Source organism: Mustela putorius, unplaced genomic scaffold (genome assembly GCF_011764305.1).
Source record: "Mustela putorius furo isolate JIRA1106 unplaced genomic scaffold, ASM1176430v1.1 tig00003909_pilon_pilon_pilon, whole genome shotgun sequence".
Taxonomy (NCBI): Eukaryota; Metazoa; Chordata; class Mammalia; order Carnivora; family Mustelidae; genus Mustela; species Mustela putorius.
Window position 1 is genome coordinate 37,978,509 of NW_025422057.1, and position 18,578 is coordinate 37,997,086.

An 18,578-nucleotide genomic window follows, 5' to 3' on the forward strand; every position below is an offset into this window, starting at 1 on the left:
TTCTCTCTTTACTTAGAGGAACCGTTTTAATATTTCTTGTAGGGCTGGTTTGGTGTTTACAAATTCTTTTAATTTTTGTTTGTCTTGGAAGATTTGTATCTCTCCTTTTATTTTCAATGACAGCTTAGCTGAATATAGTATTCTTGGCTGCATATTTTTCTCATTTAGTGCTCTGAATATATCATGCCTGTCCTTTCTGGCCTGCCAACTCTCTGTGGGTAGCTCTGCTGCCAATCTAATATTTCTACTCTTGTATGTTACAGACTTCTTGTCCCAAGCTGCTTTCAGGATTTTCTCTTTGTCACTGAGACTTGTAAGTTTTACTATTAGATAACGTGGTGTAGACCTATTTTTATTGATTTTTAGGGAAATCCTCTGTTATAATTTCCTCCAATATACCTTCTGCCCCCCTCTTTCTTCTTTTTCTGAAATCCCAATTATTCTAATATTGTTTTATCTTATGGTATCATTTATCTCTCAAATTCTCTCCTCATTGTCCAGTAGTTGTTTGTCTCTCTTTTTCTCACCTTCTTTATTCTCTATCCTTTGGTTTTCTATATCATTAATTCTCTCTTCTGCCTCACTTATCCTAGCAGTAAGAGCCTCCATTTTTTATTGCACCTCATTAATAGCTTTTATGATTTCAACTTGGTTAGATTTTATCTCTTTAATATCTCCAAGAAGGTCTTTTATTTCTTCAGAAAGGGATTCTCTAGTATCTTCCATGCTTTTCTGGAGCCCAGCTAGCCCCTTGATAATTGTCATTCTGATCTCTAGTTCTGACACATTACTAATGTCCATAATGATTAGGTCCCCAGACATTGGTACTGCCTCTTCTTTTTTAAAAAATATTTTGATTATTTATTTGATAGAGAGAGAAAGAGAGAGAGCACAAGCTGGGGGTGGGGGGAAGCAGAGGGAGAAGTAGAAGAGCAGGTTCCATGCTGAGCAGGGTGTCTGATGCAGGACTTGATTCCAGGACTCTAGGATCATGAGCTGAGTCGAAGGCAGAGTCTTAACCATCTGAGCCACTAAGGCACCCCATTGTACTTTTTTTTTTTTTGAGGTGAATTTTTTCACCTTGTCTTTTAATCCAGATAAGAATAGAGGAATGAGAGAACAAAATACTAAAAGGGTAGCAACAACCCCAGAAAAATATACACTAACCAAATCAGAAGAGACCTGAACCTAGGGATAGAAGAATGGAGGGGAAAAAAAAAATATATATGTATATATTATATTTGTATGTATCTATTAGACTTGTGAATAGAACAGAGCCACATGCTTGATTTTGAGTGTATTTTGGTTTGTTAGAAGAAACTTCCTCCCAAAATTTCAAAGAAAGAAAAACTTATATATATGCAAAAATATGGGTAAACATGATGAGGGGATGGAATATGACTGTAAAGATTTAGAAAAAGTTTCTAAAAAAGGAATTGATACAATAAGAAGTTGGTTGAAAAAATTAAAAAAAAAAAAAAAAGAGAGGAAAGAATGTGATTGGGCTGGAGACTGGACAAAGCCATGCACTAGAGTTAGAGTATATTTTGATCTATTAGAAGAAACTGTATCCCAAAATTTTAAAAAAAGAAATGTGTGTGTGTGTATACACACACACATATGTGTATATACACATGTGTGTATACACATATATATGTGTGTGTGTGTGTATGGTTAAATACAATGAAGAGACAGAAGATGACCATAGCAATGAAAATTTAAAAAGATTTTTAAAAAAGTATTGATAAGATAAAATATTTTAAAAAGGCTAAAATAGGAAACAGAAAAAAATTTAAAATACAATAAGAAAAAATAAAATTTTAAAAATTTAACTTTGAAAGACTACAGAATCATGGGAAAAACCTTTGAATTCTATATGCTGTATATCTGTAGTTCTGAAGTTTTGCAGTCCTCAGTGATTGGTGAACTTGGTCTTGGCTTGATGTTCTTGCTGATCTTCTAGGTGAGGGGCCTATTGTAGTGATTCTCAAATGTCTTTGCCTGAGGCAGAACTGCACAGCCCTTGTCAAGGGCCGGGCTAAGTAATCTGTTCGGGTTCGCTCTCGGGAACTTTTATTCCCTGAATGCTTTCTGTAGAGCTCTGGAGGATGGGAATGAAAATGGTGGCCTCCTATCCTGGGCTGGAGGAGCCAAGAGCTCAAGGCTCCACTCAGAGCAAAGCAGTCAATCACTCCTGTCTCCCTGGTCTCTGGTTGAACTCCAAGCTCATCCAGCCTGTGACTGAGCATTTCTGTCTCTGGTGCATGGCCCTGTTTGGAGCCCCCAAACCCAGCAGATTCCTGCAGCATGCTGCCATGCTGTTTCTCCCAGAGGAGGAAGGTGAGTTTCCCCAGATCAGCCACTTGTGGAGTCCTTGCTTGAAAAGTAGTGACCTGATTGCACCTTGGATCATGGTTTAAGGTAACCCTGAGCTAAGAACCCACTTCTTGGCTCTGTCTCTGCATCGGCTTCTCCACTCTGATACCTGAGAACTCTGCCACCCTTAGACACTCTTGGTCTTTGTGACCCTGTAGGTCCTGAGACCACACTGTCCCTGTGAGGGCTCCATCCCCCACTTAGCCTCTGGAGTGATATCTCCCAGTGGAGCAGACTTCTAAAAGTTCCAACTTTGTGCTCCGCTGCTCTCTCACTTGCTGGGAGCTGACCCCTCCCCTTGCAGTCTATTTTCCCATATATCATCTCAGATTCACTCCCTACTTCTTACCTTCTAGAAAGTGGTCGGCTTTCTGTTCCTAGAATTGTTGCTCTTCTTCTCTCCAATATCCTATTGAGTTTGTAGGTGTTCAGAATGGTTTGATAACTATCTAGCTGAGTTTCTGGGACAGTATAATATTTAGATCTTCTATTCCTCTGCCATCTTCTCCTCCCCACTGTCTTGGATTTAAAAAAATTAAAGCCATCAATCTATTATTTGCTTTGATTGAACATGAGGTCAGAAACAAAAGAGCTTCTTTGTGTATCTGGTGAAGAAGATGATGGGAATTTGTGGATATAAGGTAAGGTAGAAATAAAAGGCATCTCAGTGAATGAGCTTTATGAAGGGGTGTGTTGTGTCTACTGGTCCACTGAGGGGGCCCAAAAGAATGGAGAGAGAGGACCCCTTCTGTGGGTCAGGTGCTGACTAGTCCTTCCATGTCTGTGTGGCATTTTATGGTATGTCCACAAGCTCTTTGACACTGTTCGAAAAGTGGACCCAAAGTCTCCTCTTCTTAAGTGAAATCAGGACTTAGTGACTCACTTCTAACAAATAGATTGTGGTGGAGGTGATGGTGCATAGGGCTTCCAAGACTAGGTCATAAAAGATACTGCCTCTTCTTCTTCTCTCTGGGATCACTGGCTCTAGGGGAAGCCTGATGCAATAGCATAAGGACTCTTAACAGCCCTACAGAGACATCCACAGGACGAGGAATGGAGGCCTTCCACCAACAGCCATGTCGAGGGGACATCTTAGAAGCAGAGTCCCCCGTTGTAGCCAGATCTTCAGATAACTAGAGCCTCATGAGCGACCCTGAGTCCAAACCACCCAGCTAAGCTGCTTCCAGATCCCTGACTGTCAGAAGCTATGTGAGATGATAAATCCTGGTTTGAGGCTGCTAAATTTGGAGGTGCTTTGTTATGTAACAGTGAATAATTAATACAAAAACAATAACTAAAACATATTGAGTGCTTAGTATGTGTCAAGGACCCTTTTAAACATTTACACATGTTAACTGTTATTTTGTCTATTTTGCAAATGAAGATAGTGAGGTACAGAAAGGTTACATAACTCGCCCAGGTACATACATAGTAAGTGACCTAAATATACCTATATTCCTTTTCCATATGTTATTTCTCATACATGTTTTTTTTACTGCTGTACTGTCTGTTTCTTTACTAGATTATAAATTCCAGAAGGTCAGGGAAGACATCCTACCCATATCATCAGAACCTAGCAGAGTGCTTAGAATACAGTATGTCTAAAATAAATATTTAGATAAATTGAATAATGGATGTTGAAGAAATAAATTTAAAAATCATTATACACCAGCTCTTTGCTCTAGAAGCTTGAGCTTTTGGGTCTAACACAGAGCCATATAACATATAACATATAACACAGAACTTCACTGTTGGTTGATATTAATGTGTCCTTTCATTTAGAACTGAAAACTTGGACTTTATTTTGTTGCCAATTTTAGATGGCTCTCAATGCCTCAAACTAACCCAGAAATCCACTGTTTCACAAATGTGCACTTAAATCCAAGGAAAATTGGAAATAACCTAAATACCCAAATATTAGAGTCTAATAAATTATGCACTTTAGTGCAATGAAATTTTATACAAGCTCTAAGATTATATAACTATGTTGAATTAAGAAAAATATTTCAAACCATGTTCAATGAAAATAGCAGAAACAAAGTAAATTTTAGGTAAATTCATATTATACATTACACAATTATTAAAATAAGCATATTTATTTGTATTCCATGAAGTGACTACAAAGGCATATTTCTGAGTTTTAAAGTTAGTAACATATGGATAGTATCATGCAAAATAGTATCTTTAGTTAAAAAGCAAAGAAAAATCCCTTTCCAAGTATGTCCCCTAAAATAAGTCACAATAAACACTGAAAGAACATTTCATGTGAAGCTTTGTTTTTATATGTATTGGTGGAGGCAAGCCTGGCATGTCAATGAACATGGTATATCATTCTAATAGCACCACATGTCAATGAGCACGTGACCCAGCATGAAGCAAAATCAACCAGATGTTAGCAGATTCCAGCCAGAAGACTCACCACAAGGATTCTTTGACTAAATATTGTCTGGTCAAGTGCCTCACTTTATAGATATGGAAAGTGAGGCACGGAGAGGTGAAGGGTTGTGTACACCAGGCCAGAAAGCAGGAGCTGAGGTGAGTATTCAGATCTTTGGAGTCTTCCCTGAACTCTAGAGGGTGATGCACATTCTGGAGCTCTTTAATGTGTGTTGTATGTCATGAGGATAAACTACTTTTATGCCCATTTTACAGGTGGTCACAGAAGTTTGAGTGACTTAATGTTTTAGTTCAGAGTGTGATTTCTTATGTGAGACTACTGAGGCTCAAGCCTTTCTCAAAAATTTAACCGGTATAAATGACTGGGAAAAGTTGCATAGTCTCCCTAAGACTTAGGATCATCTAGAAAGTGGGGATAAAACTAACTCTATGTGACAACACTGTTGTGAAGGTCACATGAGATAGCTCACCCAGAGTTCCTAGCAGAGCACCTGCACATCATGAAAACTTAATCCATGTTACCTTTTTTTAAAAAAATTATTTATATATCAACTGTGAGAGATCAGAGCTGGAGTTCCAAACTGACATTTGGAATTCTACAGATGTTCTACAACTCCAAGTCTGACATATTTTTGTTCATAACTCAGCTGTTGTCTGATGCTACAAGTGAGAAGTGTGACTTTGAGCAACCTGTTTCCTTTCTCTGAGGATCTTCTTTACCTTGGTAATGGGATGTGTCTAATCCGAGCTACCTATGTCAGCTCTGAGATTGTTTGTAGTTCTGGGATTCTATTCCTTCCTGAGTGCCCACCATGGGAAATGACTGATCTCAGGACCATACAAGATGTGCAGACGGTCCTGCCCCAAAGTTAGCTTGGATAACACGTATGTGCCGTCTAGTGCATGATTAGGAAGAAAACAAAAGCTGCTTTTGGAGGGAGAGGGAGAAGCAGGCATTCAGGGCTTTGGAAGGGAGATATCCACTTTCAACAGGTGGAGTTAAGGGAAATTAAATGTAAAAAAGCACCTTCAGGATAGTCCTGGAGCAGCAAGGGTGATGGGAGAATAATGGGGAAGGAGGCTGGAGTGGGAGGGAGGCAGGTGCCCATAGTGAGGGCTTCAAACAGAGGTAAGATAGAAATATGCATGATAAAGTAGAGCAGCGTGGACAGTGCAGGTGACAAGGCCCAAGTGAGGGTAAGTCTGTGGAAAGGGAGGATTGGGAGGAAGAAGAAGAGAAGAAAGGGCCAGAGGACACTCTGTCTTTCTTGTCTCTGTGGAACCTGAGGCTGAGGATGGCTCTTAGACTGTTCACGCCTCAAGAAATGACAAGCTGGGGAAAGGGAGATGATTGCTTTCTACTGGGGAACTGCTCTGGTGGGGTGACCTTGGGGCATCAGGTGGTGGTGGCCAGGAGAAAGCAGATGTAAGGAGCTCTGTCTCTTTGGGGAGGCCAGGGCTGGCTGCACAGGAGTTGTGCTTTGCTTGCGGATTCCTTCCAATGGTATTCACCAGACGCCGCCTCTACCAGGCGCTCTGAGGGACTGTGCATGGGGCTTCCTGCCACTGGCCTCTGAGCAGTTTATTTCCTGGCCATGAGACTTAGATGCATCAGAGTGGAGGCCATGGGGCATCAGGGACACCCTGTGCTCATGTCCACAGTGCATTCGTTCCCAAAGGATCTAGGTCCTGGTCTCCACCTACAGCAGATGAGCTGACACTGCTCAGGGCACCCAGGCTGCAGACACAGAGCTCTGAGGAGGTCCTGGCAGAGCCGGGCACATGGATGTGAACAGAGGACTCAAGCCAGCAATAGTGGCCCTTACTGATACATTTTTTTTCCCCAAAGTTGCTGTCTGTGAGGTGGTAAGAATAGCATTAACCAAAGGCAGGAGAGAGGAAGCAGGGTTTGATGGAGACGCAATGTGGAGGAGAGAATGAGAAAGGAGGGGTGACAGGGTATCCTCCCTGCTGTGCTCACCGCTGGCCTGTCCTTACAGTCACTGGTCACTGCTGCCATCATCTTCCCGCATTGTAACCCAGGATGCTGACATAAGGCTAGACACTGACTATTTGATTCAGTGATTAGTACGAGTTGCATGGGAGTCAGAGTTTGAGAGATGTGGCTTAGGAAGAAAAATAGGATCAAAGGGCCAATGAGGCTATAGGGATGAATTCGAGCTGCAGCTGAAAGATGTGTGCCCACCTGGCCTGCTTTGTCTTAACTCCACACCCCAAGGTCCAGGGGTGACCCTAGGCATAGACTTGCTGCCTGGGGTGCCCAGGACCAGGAAGAGCCTCGGGGTGAGCCCAGGAACAGTCTTTGAGCATTTCAAATTATAAAGTCAATATTGAAAATCAGGAGCTGGGAAGGCCTGGGATGAAACAGTTAATGATAAGCAATCACCACAAATGTGAAAGGAAGGGAAATGCAGCAGTTTCAAGCTTTGGGGTCACACCAACTTGATCTGGGAGCCAGGTGTGTCATGTCCTATGTATGAGGCCCTGGGCAAGTGGCTGGTCACTTCCATTAGAGTTCTAGTCAAATTCATAGAGCAGAAACACAATAGAATAGCTTAACCTATTAAGGATTTGCTTTCTCACATGAAATGAAGTCCTGAGATAGATGTCCAGGCCGGCGCTGTGGCTCTCCATGTCATCTGTGTCCCCAGATCCTCTCTTTCCACATTGCACATAGGTGAGGCTTTTGTCCTCTTTCTTCCAGCCTCATGTTCATAGGAGGCTGCTTCCCCACAGCCCTGTGTCTGCACTCCCGACAGACAGAAGGACAGAAGTAGAGAACAATGGCACCAGAACCTGGGAAGCAACCTATTCTGAGACCCGCCCCCGCCCCCGCCCCAGCTCAGGGCAGGTTGCCTGGAGAGGGAACTGGCTGTCCTACTGCCCTAAATAGAATATTTTGCCAGTGAACAAGAAGGGGGATAAATGGTGAGTAGGCACCTAGGAGTGTTTGCCCTGCCTCTTCCCTATTCATGCAATAGTCCCACGATAGTCCATTCAAGGAGGTTAGCATAGAACTTGGCATGTAGTAGTGGACTATGGGGTGAGCACCTGACAAAAACTAAGGGGATTTTTCTTTTGAGAAAAATGTTATATCCAAACTCATCAAGATATGTAACATTTACCATGTGAAATATTTTGTATATTAATATTTCTACTATAGTTGGTAAAAACCAAAGAGTATTGATTGGAGATGTTTCCTCATTTGGACTGCTATATTCAGCCAGAAGTCTGTGCTCATTCATTTTAAAATAAATTTAATATTTTATTATAGTTCAAAAAACTTTTAAAAAATGTTTTGGTTTTCAAATGATCCTTTATTGAAATATTTTCCTTTGTAGTTCTTATGTCGCTGGGCATTCCACCATACTGCCATTGCTGTCATGAGGGTGGTGGCCATCAATATTGCATCCCACAGTTTGGGCAGTCCCCAGGATCTCTCCAATGGTTCCAGAGAATTCTCTGGCTAAAGATCAGTTGCCACATCTGTTGGGCAATGTTGACAATCTTATCAAAAGTGGTATTTCCACTGTCTTTCATGTTTTTCCACTTCTTTCTGTCTCTTGGGGGTTCCTTGAGGGCTTTTCCAGTCAGGGCAGAGGCAGAAAGTACCACTTCATGTGGGCCTGTGTGTTATGAATGATCAATTTCACCATAATCCTCAGCTTCTTCCAAACACCAGTTCCCTTGGCGATGTCATCACCAACCTTTTTTTGGAGACAGACCCAGGGGGGAGATCTTTGGGGCCAGGGCAGATGTGGCACTAACTGCCCCACCGGTACTTATACTTATACTTTAGCTATATATACTTATACTTTAGGTATATATACTTATACTTTAGGTATATATACTTATACTTATACTTATACTTTAAGTATATATACTTATACTTTAGGTATAAGACTTTGATCTTCTTGGAGTTCAACCTGGGCCCATGGTGGAGGCGGCTTATGTTGAATGAAACTGGATTTGGGACCACTGAAAACAGTTGCACTTTTGCCTCCTTTAAGTCAAAAGCTAGGACAATTTTAGATTTACAAAAATATTATGAAGATAGTATAGAGGGTTCCATATATTCCACACCCAGTTTCTTTTATTATTAACATCTTATATTAGATGGTACATTTGACAAAATTAATGACCTAATATTGATGTATTAGATTTACCTAAATTCTATAGTTAACACACACTCCCTTCGTTTTTACCTAATATCTTTCATCTGTTCTAGATCCCATCCAGGATACTATATTACATTTAATCTTCATGGCTTCTTAGGCTCCTCTTGGCTGTGACAGTTTTTCAAACTTTCCTTGCTTTGGATGATCTCAATAGTCTTGAGGAGTCTTGATCAGGTATATTTTAGAATTTTAGAATGCCCCTCTACTGGGATTTGTGCAATGATTTTTCTCATGATTAGTCTGGTGTTTTGTGTTCTTGGGAGGGAAATCAGAGGTAAAGAGCCATTCTCTTCACATCATATCAAGGGTACATGTTATCAGTATGCCATCACTGTTGATATTGACCTTGATCACTTGACTGAGAAAGTATTTGTCAGACTTCTCCACTGTGAAGTTACTCTGCCTCCCTTTTCATACATTACTCTTTGGAAGGAAGTCATTATGTGCAACTCATATATGGAGAGTTATGGAGAGTTATGCTCACCTCATCGAAGGCTGAGTATCTCCATAATTTATTTGGAATTCTGCATGGGAGATTTTCCTCTTCTCCCCAGCTATTTATTTATTCAGTCATTTGTTTATATAAGTATGGACTCATGAATATTTACTTTATATTTTGGGCTATAATCTAATACAGTTGACTCCTGGACAATGCAGGGATTTGGAGTACTCACCCCTGTGCAGTCAAAAATTCACATATAGCTTTTGACTTCCCCAAAACTCTATTATTAATAGCATATTATTGACCAAAAGCTTTATTAATAACATAAACATTTGACTAACACATAGTTTGTATATTATACATATTATATACTATATGCTTATGATAAAGTTAAGATAGATAAAAGAAAATGTTATTAAGAAAATCATAAGAAAAACAAATATATTTACAGTACTATTCTCTATCTATTGAAAAAAATCCACAGATAAGTGAAACTGTGCAGTTCAAACCCATGTTGTTTAAGAATCAACTGTACTACATTATTTATTTTGCAGATCAAATTTTTCCAGCCTTGGCCATTGGGAGCTTTTTCAGTTGTCTCCTATGTCCTTTTAGAAGTCCAATGCGCTATCCATTGCGCTACGGTCCTATGTCCTTTTAAAGTGCCCCATCAATACATTTTGTTGTTGTTTGACCATTTCCTTGCTTTTTGGCACTATAAGGTGCTCTAGGCTCATCTTGTGGATTTTCTGTTCCAGTTCTACAATTACCATTTTTTCCAAGGAACACAATGGTATTAGAAACCAAGATTTGGGTGCTAGGTATGCTCCTTGCTATTGGGATGTCTTTGCTTCTGGGTCCTCTCAGGGATAGAGGAAGGAAATATTTGTATATATACTAAGTCATATACGTGTATGCTTGTACATGCACATATGTATGTATATACGTAATCACTTGTATCTTTATTAATCTAAACATCATTTTATGCTATTTCTCCAACTCTGGTGTATTTCTGTATGGAACATTTTAGCCTCTTCTCATTGCTTATCTGTCAGCACTTGCTTCAGTAAAAAGTTTGGCTCCCACCCTCTGTATCCTGGAAAATTATTCTCCAAAAGTTAAGAAGAAATAAAAACTCTCTTAGAAAAAAAATCTGAAGCCATTCATCACTGTCAGACCTGTCCTCTAGGAAATGTTTTAGAAGTTCTTCAGGTAAAAGGAAAATGATAAAGTGAGAAACTGATCTATGTAAAGAAAGTGTTGGAAAAAGAAAAAAAAATGAAAGTCAAATAGAATCTTTACTTTTCTTATTGTTAATTGGTATACCTTTTATTTTATTATTTTTTATTTTATTTATTTATTTATTTTACAGATTTTATTGATTTGTCAGAGAGAGAGAGAGAGAGAGAGAGAGAGCGCACAGGCAGACAGAATGGCAGGCAGAGGCAGAGGGAGAAGCAGGCTCCCTGCCGAGCAAGGAGCCCGATGTGGGACTCGATCCCAGGATGCTGGGATCATGACCTGAGCCGAAGGCAGCTGCTTAACCAACTGAGCCACCCAGGTGTCCCTACCTTTTAATTAATTAAAATAATAATAGTAATTACTGGGTGATTATGGCATACAAATAAGTGAAATAAGTGAATGACAGTGGTAGTGTCATGTCAGGAACCAGGAACTCCTTGAACACTCTTGTTATCTATCAAGAACCATTCTGTTGTAATCCTTACACTAGTTGATAACATCTGGAGGCAAACATATCTCCTAGTCAATGCCTCATCCAATTCTGTTAGTCTAATAAAAGTAGAACAGGACATTAGTCCTCATAGGGACTGGGGAGTCGGGGAGGTAATAGAAAAAGAAATCACAAGGAGCTGAAGATTCATGTCCAGTTATATGAACTGGAGCCAAGGAGTTGATGTTGGGAATAGGAAGGTAGAGTCACACTGGAAAATACAATAGGGAAGCCATTTGAATAGAATGGAGTACTGGAAAGCAAAGACTTGTGACTTGGGCAACACACATGCAGAATTTCCACCCACTCACTGCTCTAGTTCTTTGTGTGTCCTCTGTGGTTTTTCTGGGGCTACTTGCTGAATTCACCCAAGATATAGGTGCCCTGCTACCCTCAACTGAGTGACTTAGGGTACAACCCCTCAAACTTCCGAGTACAGAAGTTGGTTAAATTTGTACAAGTTTGCAGTTTAGCTCAGTTAAAGGTGTGTGTCTGGTTGGCTCTGAGGATGTTCTACTGGGGGATTTGGGAAAGGAGAAACTGGGTTGGGATGTTGCACAATACACACAGTGCAATGTGTTCTTGTTGGTGAGTAGAGGGAGAAATGACCACAGGGAATCCCACAAATATTTTAGAGAAAACAGTCCTTACAACAAACTCACAGTCACTGTGGAATTTGCTGTACTGGGCTTTCATTTGGACAAAACACTGATGGTTAGAGTGAAATGTCCCTACAACCTGAACATAAATGTCTCTTTTGAGATTTCCATATCATAAAGTGAAGAAATGTTTTCTCTTCTTAGTGGTTATTACAAGAATTCTTTACTCAGAAGGGACTTGAATTTTTTTGGAAATTGGCTTTATAAGTCTATTGAGGCGATAGAAACAAGCTTTAAGGACCTGGGTTTTGGACTTGTGCCTAGTTTCCATGAGGAAGAGAAAAACTCTGTCTAATAAATGGGAAGGGGAAGAGTTTGATGTTCCTATAGAGACAAAGCTGGCAGAAGAGAAAAAGGATCAAGAAGGACTAACTCCCATGGGAAGGGATGATTAATGGCTCTGGAGTTGAGAACAGATCCAAATAGAGCAAATAGAAATGTCTGATAGAGTTTTGGTTGTTTTGTTTTGTTTTTGTTATGTTGGGGCTGGGTGATGCAAATCCTCTTTGCCACCTCCTCTGTAAAATTGCCCCTGATCTGGGATATGTGTATTGGGGGTAGGGAATTATGAAGGAAAGAAGGAGATCCAGACAATAGACTGTACCCATGTAATTGATCAGAGAAGCTCTTTTCCAGAGGTCACTAGGCATGTCAAGTTGAGTGTGTGTTTTCTTGATCAAGGCAAGATGAGTGAAATCTAAACATCCTTTAAGTCTTGGCTGTATATGAAAGAAATCTGTAACAATAATTGATTTATCTGTGTGAACCAAAGTTGAAAACTTCACAGTAGCAGCATACCTCTCATTGTTTAGGGGCGCTTGTTATATTTCCTCTGACTTCGCAGAAAAGCATGATAGGCTAATTTGTCCATTCTGGCAACCTGTATTCATGATCCTGTAAATAAAATACACTTACCCAAAAAACAGACTTGAGAGGTGAAGGCCAGCAAACCTGCCTGAAAAGATTTGCTATAGTAATTTCTTTTGACAGAAGGCAAATTATATCAGAGGGAAACTTGAAACATCAGGAATGGAGAGGCAATAGAAATAGTAAATATTTGGATAAATACACTTTTCTCTTCTTCAGTTCTTTAAAATATGTTAGATGGATAAAAGCAAATATAACATTTTCAGTGAATGAGGTTTTCAATGCACATAGATGTAATACTTCAGACAACTACTACGTAGAAGGGAGAAGGAAGGAAAATCTGTATGTTGGTAAGGTCTATACATCCCACTTAAAGTTATAAAACATTGACTCTAAAAATTTTTAAAATTAAATATGTTTATCATAATCTACAGAATAATCACTAAACAGAAAAATGAAATAAGAAAACAAACTATACAAAGATATAGTAAAAATACAACAGATAAAATAGAATATTAAAAAGTGTTTAAATATCCCAAAAGAAGACAAGGAAAAAGGCAACAAAGAAATGAAAAACTGAGGTAATAAGCAGACATCGAATAGAAAATGGTAAACTTAAATCTAAACATGTAAATAATTACATTAAATGTAAATGGTCTAGACACACCCATTAAGAAAGAGAGACTATCAGAATGAATAAACAAACACATGACACAGCTGTATGTTGTCTAAATGATAATGACAGAGGTAATTTAAAGTAAAATGATAGAGAAATATATTGCATGCTAACCCTAAGCTAACACTGAAATAGCTATGTTAATATCAAAGTAGACTTCAGAGCAAAGAAAATTACTAGAGACAAAGAAGGAAAATATGTAATGATAAAGGAGTCAGCTCTTCATGAAGACTTAACAGCCATACATGTGTAAAAATTAATCAGAGCTTCAAAACACATAACGTAAAAAGTGGCAGACTAAAAGGATTAATAAACAAACACACAATCTTAGTTGGATATTTCAACACTCTGTTGGTAATGATAGTACTAACAGAAAAAATCATCAAGGATATAGGAGAACTGATAAACACCATCAACCATTTATAGAGTTTCCCACCTGAACCAGCAGAATATACATTCAAGGGAAAGTAGATTACCTGAACTAAACAAAGAAGAATATACAACATACAAAATTTGTAAACTGAAGGTAAAGGGATGTTGTGAGGCAAATTTATAGAACTTAGTGCTTATATTGGAAAAGAAGGAAAGTTTCAAATAAATAAGCTTTGGCCTTTCATCTAAGCTTTCATCTTGGGTCTCTATAAAGAGAAGAGTAAAATAATGTCAAAGCAAGCAGAAGGAAGAATATAAATTTAAGACCAGAAATCAATGAAACTTAAAACAGAAAATCAAAGAGAAGAATTGATAAAACCAAGAGCTGTTTTTTTTTTTTTAAAGACAAACCTCTAAAAAAACTGACTAAGAGAAGACTCATATTTTCAGTATGAGGAATGAAAGAAGGGATTTTTACTGTAGATACTGCAGACATTAAAAGAATAATAGGAGATTATTATGGACAACTTTATGCTCATAAATATGATAACCTAAAATAAAAGGACACATTTTAAAAAACCATAGGTTACCAAGACACACTCAAAATTAAATAGATAACTAAAATAAGTTGACTTTTTAGTTAAAACCCTTTTGAAAAAGGGATGTCTGGTCCAGGTGGTTTCACTGGAAAATTCTAAAATAACATTTAAAGAAGAAATAATACCAATTCTAAACAATTTCTTTCAGAAACTAGAAAAGGTGGGAATAATTCCAAAGTCAGTTTATAAATGATGGCAACTGCCAGAACCCACGGTTATCCTTGGGGAGTGAAACAGGGACAATAAGTGTATTTTTTTCTTTCATTTTAAGCCATTTTATAGGAGGGACAGGGATTTTGTATTTAATCATGTGCATGCATTACTTTAATTATAATTTTAATTAAACATGAGTATCCTGATTACAGGTCTGTGAGGCCCTCAGCACAGAGTTATTGGTTGTATCACCGTAGAGACTCTGTCACTGGAAACCAGTGACCCTGCTGTCATTTCTTCCTCTAAAAAAAGTTCTTTTTTTGCAACTCCAGAGCTGTCTCAGAGGACTTCCAGTGGCAGGACATCTGACCTGCCTCATTTCAGCTCTTTTATTGACAATTTCCCCTAAATGAGGCCCTTGATCTACCCAAATGGGGTGAGTTCAGAGTTTTTTCCACAATCAGCCTCAGGAGAACAATCGATGAGGTTCTCAGAAAAGAATGCACATTGAGGAAATCCCCTTTGAGCTGACCATGTCTGTGAACTCCAGTTCTGTTTGTGGTTTCATATTTGCCAAGCACCCAGAGAGTATCAGGGGACGCTCAGAGAGAACACATGGGGAATACTTGTGGGAGGCCATGACACCACATGAATTGTGAAACCGTACTGGCTGGGACCATGACTGACCTTGGGCAAATATCCACTTGGGGTGGGTGAGTGGGGCTGGGCCATGCTATACAGCCCACTTGGGAGAATTGCCATGGCATGGGGGCAAGATAGAGTCAAAGTTTTGTGAATAAAGAATAATCCCATGGTCCTTATATAACCTTTGATGGAGGCCAGGAAAAAGGAATCAGAACCACATAGACCTTAGGGCTTTAGCAGGGGAGAATCGGTTGGCAAAATCTTGTTCTCTGTCAAGAACCAGATGTTTTGAAAAACACTTTGGGCTATTTTTTTTCAACCCAGATATCTTTGGATAGATCTTGGTTTTATTTCTTCCTAGCTTATTGTATAGGCTTATCAGAACTTTTGGGATGCTTTAAGTTATTGATCAATTTCTGATCATCTGAAGTGTGTGCTGACAGTAGAGGGATATCTGGCTGGATTCACTTCTGGGATCTGATTTCCCCACAGATGGTTCCAAACCAGCTGTTGGGTATTATTTGAGGCAGCTCAGGCATCACTCTGTGAGAACTCAGCATCTGCCACCTCCACAGACAGGCTCATGGAGAAGCTGTGAGAGGACTGGATAGAACACCTCTTATGGAGTCTGCTGTGAGTTCTGACCACAAAGCATTCAGAAGGGGCAGCACAAAGAGCATAAAGACAGAGCAAAGCTTCCCTCCAAACCACCTTTCTTGCCAGACCCTGCAGTAGACACATGCACAATCACATCTGAGAAAACAAGACGGACTTAGAGAAGCAAAGATCTACAGAACCAACCACCCTCTTCTTCCTGACCTATATACAAGTGGGAATACAGGAGGAGGAGTAATTATAATAGCAAATGCATATGGAGCACTTACTTTGTACCAGACACTATTTTGAGGATTCCGTGTAGGCTAACCTATGACCTTTGTAACTCTTCACAACAACCCTGTGGATTCTTATTATCAACATCTGCCAGAGAAGGGCACTGAGGAACACTGGGGCAAATAACCTGCTGGTATGGTCACATAGCTAGGAAATGGCAGAGCCAGGATTCAAACTTGGGTGAGCTGGCTCCAGAATTTGGGTATGCAAGCCCTGGTCTAGACTTCCTCTCTCCTTCCACAAGGCAATGCCTGTTGGGATGAGCCAACACCCTTCTCAGCTAATGCCATGGTTCCTCAGTTGTATAGAGTTGTCCCCTGTCTCAATCAAGCAGTGTGGAGGTCTTTGAAAACAATGTTCCTTTTCAGTTATGTGTTTCACATGGTGCCCAGGAGTAGAAGTAAAATGTCAGTCTCGAACGACATTTGGCACCTTCATTTCATCCTTAAAACTCTGACTGAAACCTATTTTTGTGTCCTTCATCTGGGGACTGGGGGGGAGTGGATCAGACAGCAGGACACAGGGACCTAAGTGTCTCTGAGACCAGTTCCAATTCTGGGTGGGCTGTAACTCAGGGGAAATATGAGTGGCTGAGTGGAAATACAGGGCAAAAAAGTGTGGTCAGAAGAGCTCACAGACCTGTACCCCTGGGGATAAAAATATATTATAAGTTTATAAAAAATTAAAAAAAAAAAGAAGAGGAGCAAACTGTTTACAACAGAAACACATATGCAGAGAGCAGAAGTGGCAGGAAGGAAGCACAGACTGACAGTAAACTTAACTCAGAAATCCAGCGGACAGCATGAGGAGTGAGATTCGGACAGGTGAGAAGAGGGACTCCCCATGTTAAGTCCACTACAGCTTGGGCTCAGAGAGAGCGCCCCCATCAACAGTCTTTGTAACATTTTATGGTGGGCTGGATTTGCCCTACAAGAGAGGAACAAAATTAAAATGATGCCTCCTTCTTTGACATCATGATCTGTAGCTGTTGTTTCCCACTTGGTTGATGTTCCTCAGTGTCTCTGTCTCTTTTCCCTCACACAACATCATTTTTGGTTCATGATACTATCATGGCCTAGTTTTATTCATGTATTTATGTATTTTGCTAGTAATAAATTTTTGATAATGTAACAAGCACCCATGAATCACATAAAAACTAGAACCTAGAATCTTCTATATTCCCAGGAATATGTCTGAGCTTTTCCGATCTCATTCCTTAGACTTCCTTTTAAAATTTATTTTTGCCAGCCCTGTGTTTGCCCAGTTATTAGCACTGCCTCAATCAGCTTGGACGTTAAACAGTTCTCACTGATTGTTGAACCAATGCTCTGAGGTTAGGGTTCTCTTCATTGAGCAAGCTCTGAGTTAGGTCAAATAAAGATAAGCCCTGTGATTAGGGCTTTTTTAGGGAGCTGCTAGATGGGTAAAATAGTGAGTTCTTTCAGGATGAGGCTTTCAAGTCAGCTCCAAACCCATTCTGCCTCCTTCGTGTCTTCTAGGCTGCTATTTTTCACATTTACAATGTTTCTGAGTCTGTTGGTTTTCAAGGCTACCATGGAGCTGAGTATAGGAGGATGTGAATATGGCAATCAAAATGCCCCCAAATTTGCTGTTCTCAGTGGGATTTAGACATTTTTCTTGAGTAAATGTTATTGGATAGTTTCAAGACTTTGGTTAATTTCTGGAGTTCCAAAAAGTTAATTTTGACAACCTTTGCCAGTATTAGGGTTGTTTTTATGGAGGAACATGTTTTAGGAGATATTTAACTCCAAGAATCCTAGAGGCAATTCACATGAGGGATATTTTATAATAATAAAATTATCAATTCCATTCAAGTATCAGGAAGACATTACAATCATTAATGTTTATGTACCTAAGAGTTTCAAAGTGCTTGAAGCAAAAATGAAAGAACTAGGACAGTAATAGATAAATTCACACTAATAGTAGTCATTTTTTGACATTGTGCTCTCAGTGATTTGTACTCAAAACAAGGAGAGAAAATATCACTAGGATATTTCCAGCAGTTTGGAAAATACAACTAATACACTTGACTTGATGGGCTTTCACAGAATACTGCATCTAACAATTTCAGAATACCATTCTCTTAAAGTGCACATGGAGGATTCACCAAAAGAAGCCATATTTTGGACCATAAGTGTCAATAAATTTACAAGAATTGAAATTATAAGTAGCTGATCATAAAACAAATTAGAAGATAGGAAAATCCCCAAATAATAGACAATCAAACAGAATGCTTCTAGGCAGCTCATGGGTTAAAGAAGAAAGCACAAGGGAAATTAGAAACTCTTTTAATTTCTATGACAACAAAAATATAATGTATCAAAATTTTGTGGGACATAGAAAAGGCATATTTGGAGCTTTAAGTATTTATGTTAGAAAAGAAGATAGACATAATGTCAGTTACCTAAGCTTCTATCTTCACAAGCTAGAAAAGGAAGTGCAATGTACCCAAATATTAGAAGGAAAGAACTTCCTTCTTAATTTATGTCTAAATCCCACAAAGAGCAGAAATCAATGAAATAAGCAGTAGGACTATAAAAAAAAAATTA